Consider the following 12,221-nt stretch of genomic DNA (forward strand, 5'->3'; position numbering starts at 1 on the left):
AATTAACAAGCCCAAATTTTCTCTGTTTTTTTCACTGACTCTCACGCCTCTTCACACTGTCAAAGATGTGTGAAGGAAGAAGTCCTGAGAACAGGGTCTCATATTTTTTTCCTCAAAGACATTTCTGTGCTATCAATCCAGATTTGGGGAACAAATGTCACCAGCCAAGTAGAATCAACAAATGTGTAAACCCACATGTCCCCATCTCATTCGTCTCATCCTGTGTGCTCTGACAGTTCCCCAAAAACAGCACTCATCTAAATAAGTTGAGAACTTCAAAGTCTTATCAGAACTAAAATGCTAAATGCTAGGCATTTAATTTGCCAATTTAGTTCTCTCATTTTTTCTTTTGTTCTGTATTTTTTCTCCAAAATGTACAGAAACTGACGAATATTAGAACCTCCACAGTTTGCTGCATGAACTCAGGTACTTAGTTACTTCGTAACTGCTAAACACGAGCTCTAGCAAATTATAAATATCCTTCCTCTGCTAGGTTTTAAAGTAATAATTTAAGGCTCCCTATTCAAAATAGCATGCAAATTCTTGTTAAGCTTTCAAGTTTGTGCTGAAGTTTCAGTGAAGTCAATGGCACAAATAAACAAAGTCGTATTTGATTTCTTGAAAACAAGCTCTGTTTTAGCTATTTAAGGCTAAAGCTGCCATATAAATGAAATATGATAAAATTAGGTTTCACCAAAGGGAGTGAGCACAACAGAGCACATTTAGTATTGCACTGTAGTTCCATTACTAAGCAAAATAAGTGAGGAAACTTTAGCTGAATTCAGACAATATTTTATGTCCATTTGTAACTGTAGTTGTCAGGAAAGTTTTCTTCTCTGTAGATATATGAGTTAGAAAGATATAATTTGAAAAACACATTTTTTTGCATGTTTAGTCCTTTTTTTTTTCCTAGTAATATTCCCAGTCCTTTCTCAGAACTTTAAACCTTTTTGTTTGTTTGTTTTTATTTTTTTTTTTTTTACTTTTTAAAATTTCTTTTGGTGTAAGTTATAAAGTTTTCTGCTATGACATATATGTGTGACAGATATCTATGTGGTATAGCTTTTATAGCTTTTATCTTCAAGATATTTGGGTATTTACAAAATATTAATTAGTCCTCTGTTCTGTAAACTCATGTTCTTCCTAAAATAAGGAATTAATAGATCTCTCCTATTTATTAATACTGATAATTTTTTTTCAAAATTTTTAACATTTAATTTTCCTAGTAAAAATAGTTTCACTAAATCTTAGATTAATTCATCACTTAGTAGTTTCAATAAACTAGTAAAAATTGATTAATTAAACCTTCAGTTTCATACATCTCCATATTCAAAATAAATAACTGTAGGTAGAGGAAAATTAATTATTTTCTGATTCTTTAATGTGTGAGTGGTGAGACACTGGAACAGGTTGCTAAGGAACACCCTCGAAGTGCCCAAGGCCAGATTGGGTGGGACTTTGAGTAACCTGGTCTACCGAAAGATATCCCTGTCCATGGCAGGGGAGTTGGGACTAGATGACCTTTAAGGTCATTTCCAACCCAAAGCATTCTGTTAATCACATTCTATGAATTAAAGCTAAGTGGTTTTCAGTAACCAAGGGCAAAAGGTTGATTATCATTCAGCTCCATGGAATGATGACCTCCGATTTTACTGCAGAATGGATCCAAAACCATTCATGGTATTTATACTATTCCAGCCAAGATCTCATGACATTATTGAACAGATAATGAAACTTGGAAATTTTCCTGAGAAGAAATCTGATACAGCAGTTTTGTTGGTTTTGGCTGATACCTTCTTACTCCTCCCAATGGATGACCCTGAAGAAAATGGCTTAAGCATAGGTCTCATTACAGCTCCAGGATATATCTGAACAGAGAGGATAAATTTAGGATATTATCTTCTAATAATTTCTGAAATTATGTTCTTTCTCTTCTTCCCCCTACTGTGCCCCTTCCTATTGCCTCCCAGCCACACTCAGTCTCCCAGCCCTATCAGAGCACTCCTAGTGGCCTCAGGCAGGAGGTGGTAGCTGGAGCACTAAGGCAGAGATGCAGAGGTAAGAGGGCAAGGCAGAGTCCTGTGCCTGGCTGCTGAAGGGAATCCCTGGATTTCAGCTACTGCTGTCCTCTTCTCTCCTTAGCAGCTTCTGTGAAGCCTTTGTCTGAAGAAAGACCCTTATATGGAGACCATTGATCCAGAGAGCCAAGTGAGAAATGGCCATGTAGGACTTTTCATGTCAAACAAACTCAGTGTGTCAGGACAAGACTTTCAGCTATTCTGCTCAGCTGTGTCTGTTCATTTTCTCATCCTGAAAAAAAGATTTTAGAAAGTGTTATTTAAAACAAACTGCATCAGCTTACCAAACAGATTCTAGCGTAGGTAACACTTGAGGGAGAAAGCCTGCAGGGAAATAATATTTGGCATTGTTTTCATTCTGAATGAAACATCCCCCAGAAACAAGTCCTAGCTAATACATCATCTTTCTTCTACCACAAGGTTAGAAAAATTCTTTAACATTGATGCAACTCAATACTGAACTTCGAAGCATTGATTTCCCTTCCCCTGACTGGCAGGGGAGTTTCACAGTAGTGCCATGGAACACCTTGTCCTGAATTCGTCCCGTGTAAGCTGTGTAGGTCCAGAAGAGGAAGGCCACAAAAGTGACCAGAGGGTTGGAACACCAACGGCAGTGAAGAAAGGCTGAGAGAGCTGGGGTTGTTGGGCCTGGACAAGCCAAGCCTCTGGGGAGACTTTATAGCAGTCTTGCAGCACCTGAAGGGGAACTATAAGAAAGTTTGGATCAAGTGTTTTTTCTGGGCCTGATGTGATAGGGCAAGGGTTTTAAACTGGAAGAGGGTAGATTTACACCAGATATACAGAAGTCATTTTTTTACAAGGAGTATGGTGAAACACTGGAACACACCCAGAGCTGTGGTATATGCCCCATCCCTGGAAACATTCAAGGTCAGGTTGGACAGTGCTCTGAGCAATATGATCTAGCTCAATGTCCCTGTTTACTGCAGGAGGGTTGGACTACATGACCTTTAAAGGTCCCTTCCTACCTGAACTATTCTTTGGTTCTGTGATCCTATGAGTTAGACAAAAGTGTTTCAATCTTCCCTTTTTAATGACCTAATATTATTTCACTTGAAATAATCTTAGTACCCTCTGTGTAGCACTAGATTTTGATAAAAAATGCTGTTTGAAAAAAAATTATTTTATCCCTAAGTCACACTGTCACTTTATATTAGCTTTCTTATCCATTTCACCTTTATACTGTCCTCTGTATTCATTCATTTTTAACTAAGTTATCTTTTTTCACTGCTGAAATAGATTTTAAAAAGACAGGAGTGCCCATCTCAGTCTGAATTTTAATTGCCCTGGCAATTAAAAGGAGCTTGAACTCTTAGTAAACAGAGGAAAAAAATTTAGAACTACATTCACACTGTAAATTAAGGAAGATAATGTATAACTTTCACACAGCTTTCAATTCTTGCAGTGCTTTACATGAAGTTATTAACTTCAGTACTGCACTGTAACCTTGCTCAGTGATTAGGCAACCTGAGCACTTTTCTAGTATCAGTAATTCCCTGAACAGAAATGTGACTTTAAATCACAAAGTGTACATGATCAACCAAATATAGTTTAAATAATGGATTTAGTAGGCTAAATTTTGGTAGTTTCTTGCGCTGTTTTGATTCTGAAAAGCTAAATGTGGCACTTCTGTAAATAAACAAACTTCTTCTGCTCCACATTTCCACAAACACAGTTATAATCTTAGCTAAAAAGACCTCTCAGTAATTCAAGTACTCAGCAACTCTAAACGCCTGTTGTGGACTGGATTTTTTTGAAATTGTTTGATTTTGATCTGACATCAGATTATAGACACAGATCATTTAGTTGCAGTGCTATGATATGCCATTTCTTTAGCTGAAGCAAGTAGGAAATAATGTCCTTTCTGTCTTCAGAAACAGCAGACCTCAGCCCCTGCTGCAGTGTTTATGTGAATATATAATTGCAGCACACTTTACAGAGGTTTCTAACTGCACTTCAGAACACAGAGAGTGTCCTTACAAGAGATGTTCTCCGTCTGCATGGGTCCATTTGAAGATTCACAGTACACAGTAACACAGATACACCACAAATTACTTTTGAGAAGAATACTAATGATACTGAAACAACATCTGAATATCTGGTATCTCCATAGCTCACGTTGCCATTAACTGTTCTGTGTGGTACGTCCAATAGCTCATGAGAAATCATACAGATCTTCCAGTTAAGGCAGAGTGAACATCAGTTCATCACAGACTTTTGCAGTTCTGTTCCATGTTCCTTGTTTTCATGAGTGTTGGTGGTACACAAAAGGTAAATCAAATGCAAATAGCCAAAAAGTCTCTTCTGGTTAATTCTGCACTATCTTCAGCCCAGGCTAGGGAGTTCCTTGTATTCTTGCCTACTACTTGTACTCCCTAAGCCACTGTAAAAAATATTTAACAGGCCTTTGCTCATCTGCCCCAAATTTTCCACTGTGGGATTTTAAATAGCACCTAAATAACCCTACCTGAAAGGATACTACATCCCCTTCCATTAGCTTGGCTTTCAGTAAGCAATTTAACTTTAAAGAATACATCAAAATCCTTGCTGTGAAGCATGCCATTTTCTAAGTGTGGTCAAAAAAAGATCTATAATTTCTTATTCCTTTTAAAATCAAAATTATTTGAGGCTCTGATATGTCTTTCGTTCTCTAGCTGTAGTCTTGGTGATTCTATAAGCCTTGAATAAAAGTTAGATAAAAGTAACATATCATGCTCTGAGCAGATGAATACAAAATTTCACTATTATTGACAGTCCTTTGTAGTCTTCATTTGCAGAGGCTGTCACTATCTTGCTAAATAAACAGATCACATATGTTAGACATATGTTTGGGGTTTTTATCACCTGACTCATTTCATGATGCATAAGGTACTTAAGTTGTGTTTCAGCCCTTTCCTGTGTAAGAACAGAATGCCCCAATTAATAATGGCAAATTACAGCCAGAAACCCATGCCCAAATAAGCCTGTCAGGACAAAAAGACTTTTCTGCTTATTATTTTGAGAAAATTCAAGTGGAAGAGAGGCTGTAAATAGTGGCAAGTTCTCAGTCCTTTATCAGAGCTGCATACATATATATGTAAAACAGCTTAGAAAAGTTGTTTAAAAGTTCAGGTTTAATGGTAGAAGGATTAAGAAAAATGCCAATTTTGAGATACTTGGAAATGACAGTATCAGTTATTTAGTAATAAATAAAAAAAAATCAAAATTTCTCTTAGTACAAATCATTCTGGTCACCTATTCCACTTTTAGTAGCAATATTATCAATATTAAAAATACACATTGGAAGAATACCAGAAGATCTGGAATTTGATGGTAGGGCTCACCAAGAGAAAGAATCAGGAGAGGTTTTATCCTCTTTTCCAGAATAACACAGTTGGCCTAGACTGCCTAACCACAACAAATATGAAAGGACACACTATGCCTTACAGCTGCTTATCTATCCCTGAAACTATAAAAATATACTGACTTAGGTGTTTTATAGGACTGAAGGGATTTCCAACTCAGAAAATCCATCAAGTATTGTATTGCTGCTGAAAATTACAACAATTACATAATAGAAAATGCACTCAGAGAGAGATGGGATAAAATAAATGCAATAATAAAAGAGAAAGATCAATAAAAAGAAAGAAACCTTACCCATTGTAATATGAACTTGCTTTCTCAAACCAGTCTTCTAACAATACAATCCAAAGTCAAACAACTTGTGGGTAGTTTGCATCTGGCTGAGCTGCTGCACACTCACTGGAATCACTTTTCCACAGATGTCTATGGCTACCTTCCTGGCAGTGGCTGGGCTTTGGAGCATTTCTCACAATGTTCACAGAATCATAGAATCACAGAATGAGCTGAGCTGGAAGGATTCAATCAGGTCCAACTCCTGTCCCTGTGTAGTGCACCCCAAGAATCACACCATGTACCTCAGAACATCACCCAAACACTTGTTGAACTCAGGTAGGCTTGGTGCTGTGACCCGCTTCCCTGGGGAGCTTGTTCCACTGCTCAACCACCCTCTGGGTGAAAAGCATTTTCCTGATATCTAACCTGAACCTCCTCTGATTCAGCTTTCTGCCATTACCCTGAGACCTGTCTTTGGTCACAGGAGTGAAGGAATCAGAACTTGGCCCATCTTATCCCCTTCACAGACTGCAATGAAGGCACCCCTCAGCTTCCTTTTCCCCAAGCTGAACCATCTTCTTTCTGTGTTTGCATCAAGAAGCACTTCAGCAAGGACTGAATCTTCCTCCATAGACTTGGTGTTTAATTTAGCTGTATCACAGCCATTCTTTTTATACTTGAGGGGTTCTTACAGCTTTCATTGGGTAGGACAAAATCATAGCCAGTTTAGAAGCAATATTATATCAGTGTATTATGGAAACAGTAAACACAACAATGTTCCCGGCTTTATAGCTGAAAAAAAGGATTCTTCATCTTTGCCTACCAAATTAATGGAGGAATCACTTCCTTTTTACCTGCCAGAAAAGTGGGTACAGGTAATTCTTATGTGGGACAGGGACAAGCACAGGAAATAAAGAGGTCCAGTTACTTGTTAAACAGTAGTAACTGAACTAACTGTGAGCAATGCTTTGTGAGGGCAGTAACAAAACAAGGGACAGTGGTCACAGTCTGAAACAAAAGAGGTTCAGACAAAACACAAGGAAAAATGTCTTTGCTCTGAGGATAGCAGAGCACTTAGATAGGCTGCCTAGGCAGATTGTGAAGAGGTTTCATCTCTGGAGACAATCAAAATGTGCCTGGATGCCACCCTGTGTAACCTACCCTAGGTGAACCTGCTCTAGTAGGGGGATTGGACTCCATAGGTTCCTTCAAACCCCCTAATACTCTGTGATTCTCTGATTTGGTGATTCTGTGATTCATTTAAATCAAACCACAGTATGTCCTCAAATAACACATAATTATTGTAAATTTCCTTTTCCCTTGCAGTTGCATGCACCATTGTGTTCAAGGAATCTCTGTAGTAATGGGAAAACTTTCTGGGAAGGCATCCAAGGTAGCTGCATCTCTGGTTACTTGGATTCAGGTGGTGGCTGCAGTCACACCTGTCGGAGCACAACTATGTCTTTCTATGTTGCCTTTTAGTGCTTTTAATGTCACATGTGCCTCTTCAGATCAGGCCACAAATCTTCTATTATATGTAACTTAAGCCAGCTGTGGCGATTTCTTCATTAGTTACCTTGTTCACAGCTGTTTCCTAATTGTAAGATAGAAATGTTTACAGAGGAAAGATAGTAAAAAAATGACAGGGAAGCCAATTCCAGAATGACAGTTTTCCTCAGAATAAAACCACCTGGCTTTCTGAGAGCTTTTGTGAATAAAAAGCTTCCAAAACAATAGAAGGGGTGGGATGTAGGGGAGACAGCAATGGAAAAATCTGTTAGAAACACTGTGGGATCAAATCTGAGGAATGGTTGATGGAAAGATGAAATATTTTTATTTTTCTATTCCAGTAAGTAATGGTGGTTGAAAGAATGTTTTACCTGTATTTATTTTGCTCTGCTATCCTGTGGTACAGGTTGGCACCAGCCCATGACTCCTAGAGGAAAGGCTAAGTACAATTGTGCTGCTCTCTGGGATCCCAGTGGAGAAGTAGCCTGTATGAGCCTGTTTTTTGTTGTAACTTATTTTCTCTCACTGGTCAGCAATTTGGAGGCCCCTTGTATGGAAAAAGGAGAAAGCTGCTTACTGGCAGTCATTCTGCTGCCATGGTGATTCCTGCAGTATAGGTGAATAGTGTATGTAGCATCACAGGTGGATACTAGAAGGTAGGAGTCATATTTTTTACAGAAAAGAAATAATAGAGGAAGAAAAGTAATGTATGTCCAAAACAGGGGAAAAAAAAAAAAAAAAAAAGGAGGCAGGAGAAGGGATCCAGAGAGAGAAAAGACTGGTAAATTTAATTAAATTGTCTTTGTACCATTTTAAGAAGCTGTTGTGGGATGGAAGATTTTTTGTTTGCTTTTTTTTCTTATGAACTTAGAGAAAAATGCTGGACAGCTCTGAAGAAGGGGCATCAGTTATGCAGGCATTTAGCCAGCATCACCACTGGGCCCTATGAATGTCAGGTGCTGTTCAAAAAACTAATTAGTGTGTTTTCCTTCTACACTTTGTTGAAAGAATGTTTCATTACGATGCAAATGGCATTAACTCACAACACAAGCTAATTGAATTCTTACAAAACATCCCATGCAGACCCTTATCATAACCTGCTGAACAATAAATGCTAAACTCACTTTAGAAGATAGAATTCACATTAAGTAGCAGGACACTGTCAGACTATTTACAGCTTTTATTATTTCAGATACTTTGAGTCCAGAAGTAATTCATCTTTTTACCTCTGTTAACAATGGATTGGCAATTGCCTGTGTACCAAGCTGGACTGAGCTGAAAAGCAAACTACTCTTCTGCCTTCAGTGAAAACAGCGTGGTTAATACACATCCCACCATGTGTATTTTAAGTTGTTTATTTCTGCTGCTTCAGCCCTCCTCCCCTTCCTGCCAGCTGCAATTACAACAGGGACTTAGAGTAGTGAATAACATCAAAAAGCAGCAGCCATGTCCTCACTCCTCGGTTGTCTGTGGCAATAAAAACATTTTCCTGTTATCTAACCTGAACCTCCTCTGATTCATCTGTGGCAATGACATTTGAATTCAGTCACTGTACTGGACATTGATGCCTAATGATTTTCTCCTAACAAATATGAACTCTCTTCCTTTTACTTTTTCTGGATCAGTCCTGGCCCATTCATTAAGCCCACCTTTTCTGTGGTCTTTCATTTGGCAAGGTCACTGTTTCAAGCCCTGGTGAAGCTCACAGGTCCCAGCTGCGAGGCAAGAATCACTATGAATGCTGACCACTATGTCTGCCATTGACATGAGGTGTTGGCATCAGATGAACACCAGATGATAGCACTGCTGATCTGCTGAGCCTACACTCTACACATGCAAATAAAAAGTAAAAACTTACACCTCAGTCTGATCTGGATAGCATGCTATCATCGTCTTCCAGGTCAGACAAAAATTCATAACTGCGTATGTAAAAGAAGCAGATGAAAGGGATAGCCAGGCAAAAAAAAGCCATTATTTCATTATGTATTCTGTTTTGGGTTTTTTTTATAAGTATTTTTACACCTGGTTCAAAAAACTTAAGTGCAACAGCTAATGTAACAGATTTTCTGCACTGTTTTGAGCTTTTCACTTATATTGAACTGATTGCCAATTTCTGGCTCCTTTAAGAAAGGCAAATCTCTCCCACTGATCTATCCAGGTCTGAAGCCTGCCACCAGATCCTGATTAGATCATTCTGTGGCTCTCTTGCAGCCCATGATATGGGGTTTCCTTCCCTTAATAATCAATATTTGGAGGGTATTGGCGTACACCCCAGTCTGTTCTGATACATAATGAAAATGTGGGGATTAAAACAACTACTTCAAGGAGTAGAAGGCTTCACATCTTCATGAAGAAACAAATTTTCATGAGGTTCTAAATATATTATTTGGATCCTCACAGACTTCTATGAAATAAAAAAAAATTATTATGGATCTTAAACTTTTCTTTGCAAAACTCTTGACTGTTGCAGAACAATAAATCAAGGACAAAAGGAAGAGGAACTGAGACTGCGAAGGTGGGTATTGTGCAAACATGAAGAGGAAGAGCAAAAAGAATATGCAGGATGTGAGAAATTAAATATTTGAAGTGGCTATTAGCAGACAAAACATACGTAAAATAATCTTCACTGCTAAGTATACACACCATTCTAGAGTGAAGTAAACCAGGATCTGTGTACCAGTGAATCGGCATGGAAGAATGGAGGAAAGGACTTCATTTAGCTTAAGATCATTATAAATATTCATTTCTCTGTATCTTGTATTTTAAATTTCTAAAACAGAGAAAAAAACCGAAACACCAAAACCACTAACTCATCAGAATTAAATTCACCTCACAACTTAGAAGAGTTTTTGCTTTGAAGTATAATTGAAATAAGGACAAAGCAAAATTACAGAACAGCAAGGCAAGCACCCACTACATTTTCTCTATGTGAAACTGTTCCAAAAACTCAGTGGTGCAAGATGCACATACTGTGTAAAATGTTAAATTATTCATTCTATTTGTATTTAATGGTTTCAGAAAACCCAGGCTGGTAAAACATGCACACCGCTTAATGCAATTTTTGTTGTTGTTTAACTTTAGAAGGCACTTCTTCCAACACCTTCGGTGTGCAGGCTAAATTATTTGCTTCTAGTTTTGTCTCCATTCAACATTAGTAGAAAGATGCATAGTCTTCCATTCCCATGAGAACACATACTTCCACATCCAGCCAGGCACATTGCCTTCAGTTGCTTGTTAAACAGAGCCAACGAATCTGAGAATTCTTAAACAAAACACACATTAGCATTCCTCTTGTTTTCTTAGGTTTTCATTGCTCCATTTACGATTTAGAACTTCATCCCACTCCTATTGAAGTGAATAATGAAACTCCCATTGATTTCAATTTGAAAGGCTCTCGATAGTGTTAATTAACATCTAACTGTTGAAGAAGGGAAATCAGAACTGCATAGCATCATCAGCTGAAGTTTTTGCTACTGTATCTGCCCTACACTTTTACTAGATTACAGAAATTACTGCTTAATGTGAGGAGAGTAGATGCTCGTCAAGTCCCTCTTCTTTTTGATAACAAATCTCACAGAATATGAAAGATCAAACACCAGCTACTTCAGAGATACTTAAATCAAGCAACTGGACTGCTCTGTGCATATTTCTGAAGTGATGTGTAGGCTGGGAATCCTAAAATCTTTTCCTCAGCTTCCACCAGCTGCACAGGTGACTGCCCTCCTTCCGCTCCTGGGTACCTCTGTGCTTCTGGGACTGTCAGCAGAGCACATGTCACTATCCATTGCTTCTCTTCCCATCTTTTCAGAGTCATGTTACCATTTATTTAATAACCTGCTCCAGTAACCTTCACCATCTCCCTGCTTTCCCATCCTTCACCCTTGAATGATTTTATGGGTTCCAATTTATCTGAAAAAGATGATGACGCCAGTGAAAAAGTAACCATACAGAAAGAGGCAGCCTGAACAGTCACACTAAAAGATTTGCATCAGGCATTCAATCTCCCAGATGAACTTCCTGAGATCTGTCAGAATAGTGAATGGTTCCATAAAATTGGCCTCCAAAACCCAGTCCTGGTCTTCCATCCCTCATATTTTATGAAATATGCCATGTGTTTAAACTGTGTATTTCTGATGTCTCAGCATGTGTCCTTCATTACAATAATTCTTGGGGGAAAAACTGTTGTGAAAAAACACATCTTAGACAGATCATGGAGTATGGCTTTTGTATGTTAATAAGCTTAACTAGAGCTGCTTACATTGTGTATTCTATTTCTTGGAAAGAACTCTGTCTAAAATTTATTTCTGCTTCTACTTTTTGAGAAAAATGCATTTTATAAGCTGAGCAATTTTCATATCCCCCAACCTCCTTAAGTTTTTTATAAGTTAATTTCAGCAGCTTTATTCTGAAGAAAAAGATTTCATTGAGACTAAGAATGTATGTAAAAATTATGCATTGCTGATGCAGATTTTAAGTGACAGTGGGTTTTCTGTTGCCTGGGCCAAGACAAATATGCCAGCAAACTGTGCTGATTTGCAAACAACTGGAGAGCTAGAGCATCATTTCAGGCCATTTGGAATTAAAAACAAAACAAATAAGCAAAAAAACCACAAAATCAAACACAAAAAATGAAACCAAACCAAAAAATCCAAACAAATGAAACTCCAAAGAATTCTTAGATGTTTTTTGCTCAAAATAAAATAAATAAATAAATTTTTATTGATACCGAAGTTTTGGACAGCAATTTGAATTTTTCATGGTGGGACATATACATTAACATTTTTTAATGTAAAGCAAATCTCCTTCTCCAAGAGTTCATCTCTCCACAGTAAGTAACCTTTTTTTTTCTTTTGAATATGGGTAATCCTGAGTTGTCAGTTTCTTGTGGTGATATATGTACTGTAGGCCAGATTCTTCTCCCTCTTGCTGATATTTTCAAGAATGACTTGCAGAGTGACTTGCTGCTCCCCTGCACACATGGTGGCAAAAACTACCCAAGAG

This window comes from Calypte anna, chromosome 1 (assembly GCF_003957555.1).
Source record: "Calypte anna isolate BGI_N300 chromosome 1, bCalAnn1_v1.p, whole genome shotgun sequence".
Lineage (NCBI taxonomy): Eukaryota > Metazoa > Chordata > Aves > Apodiformes > Trochilidae > Calypte > Calypte anna.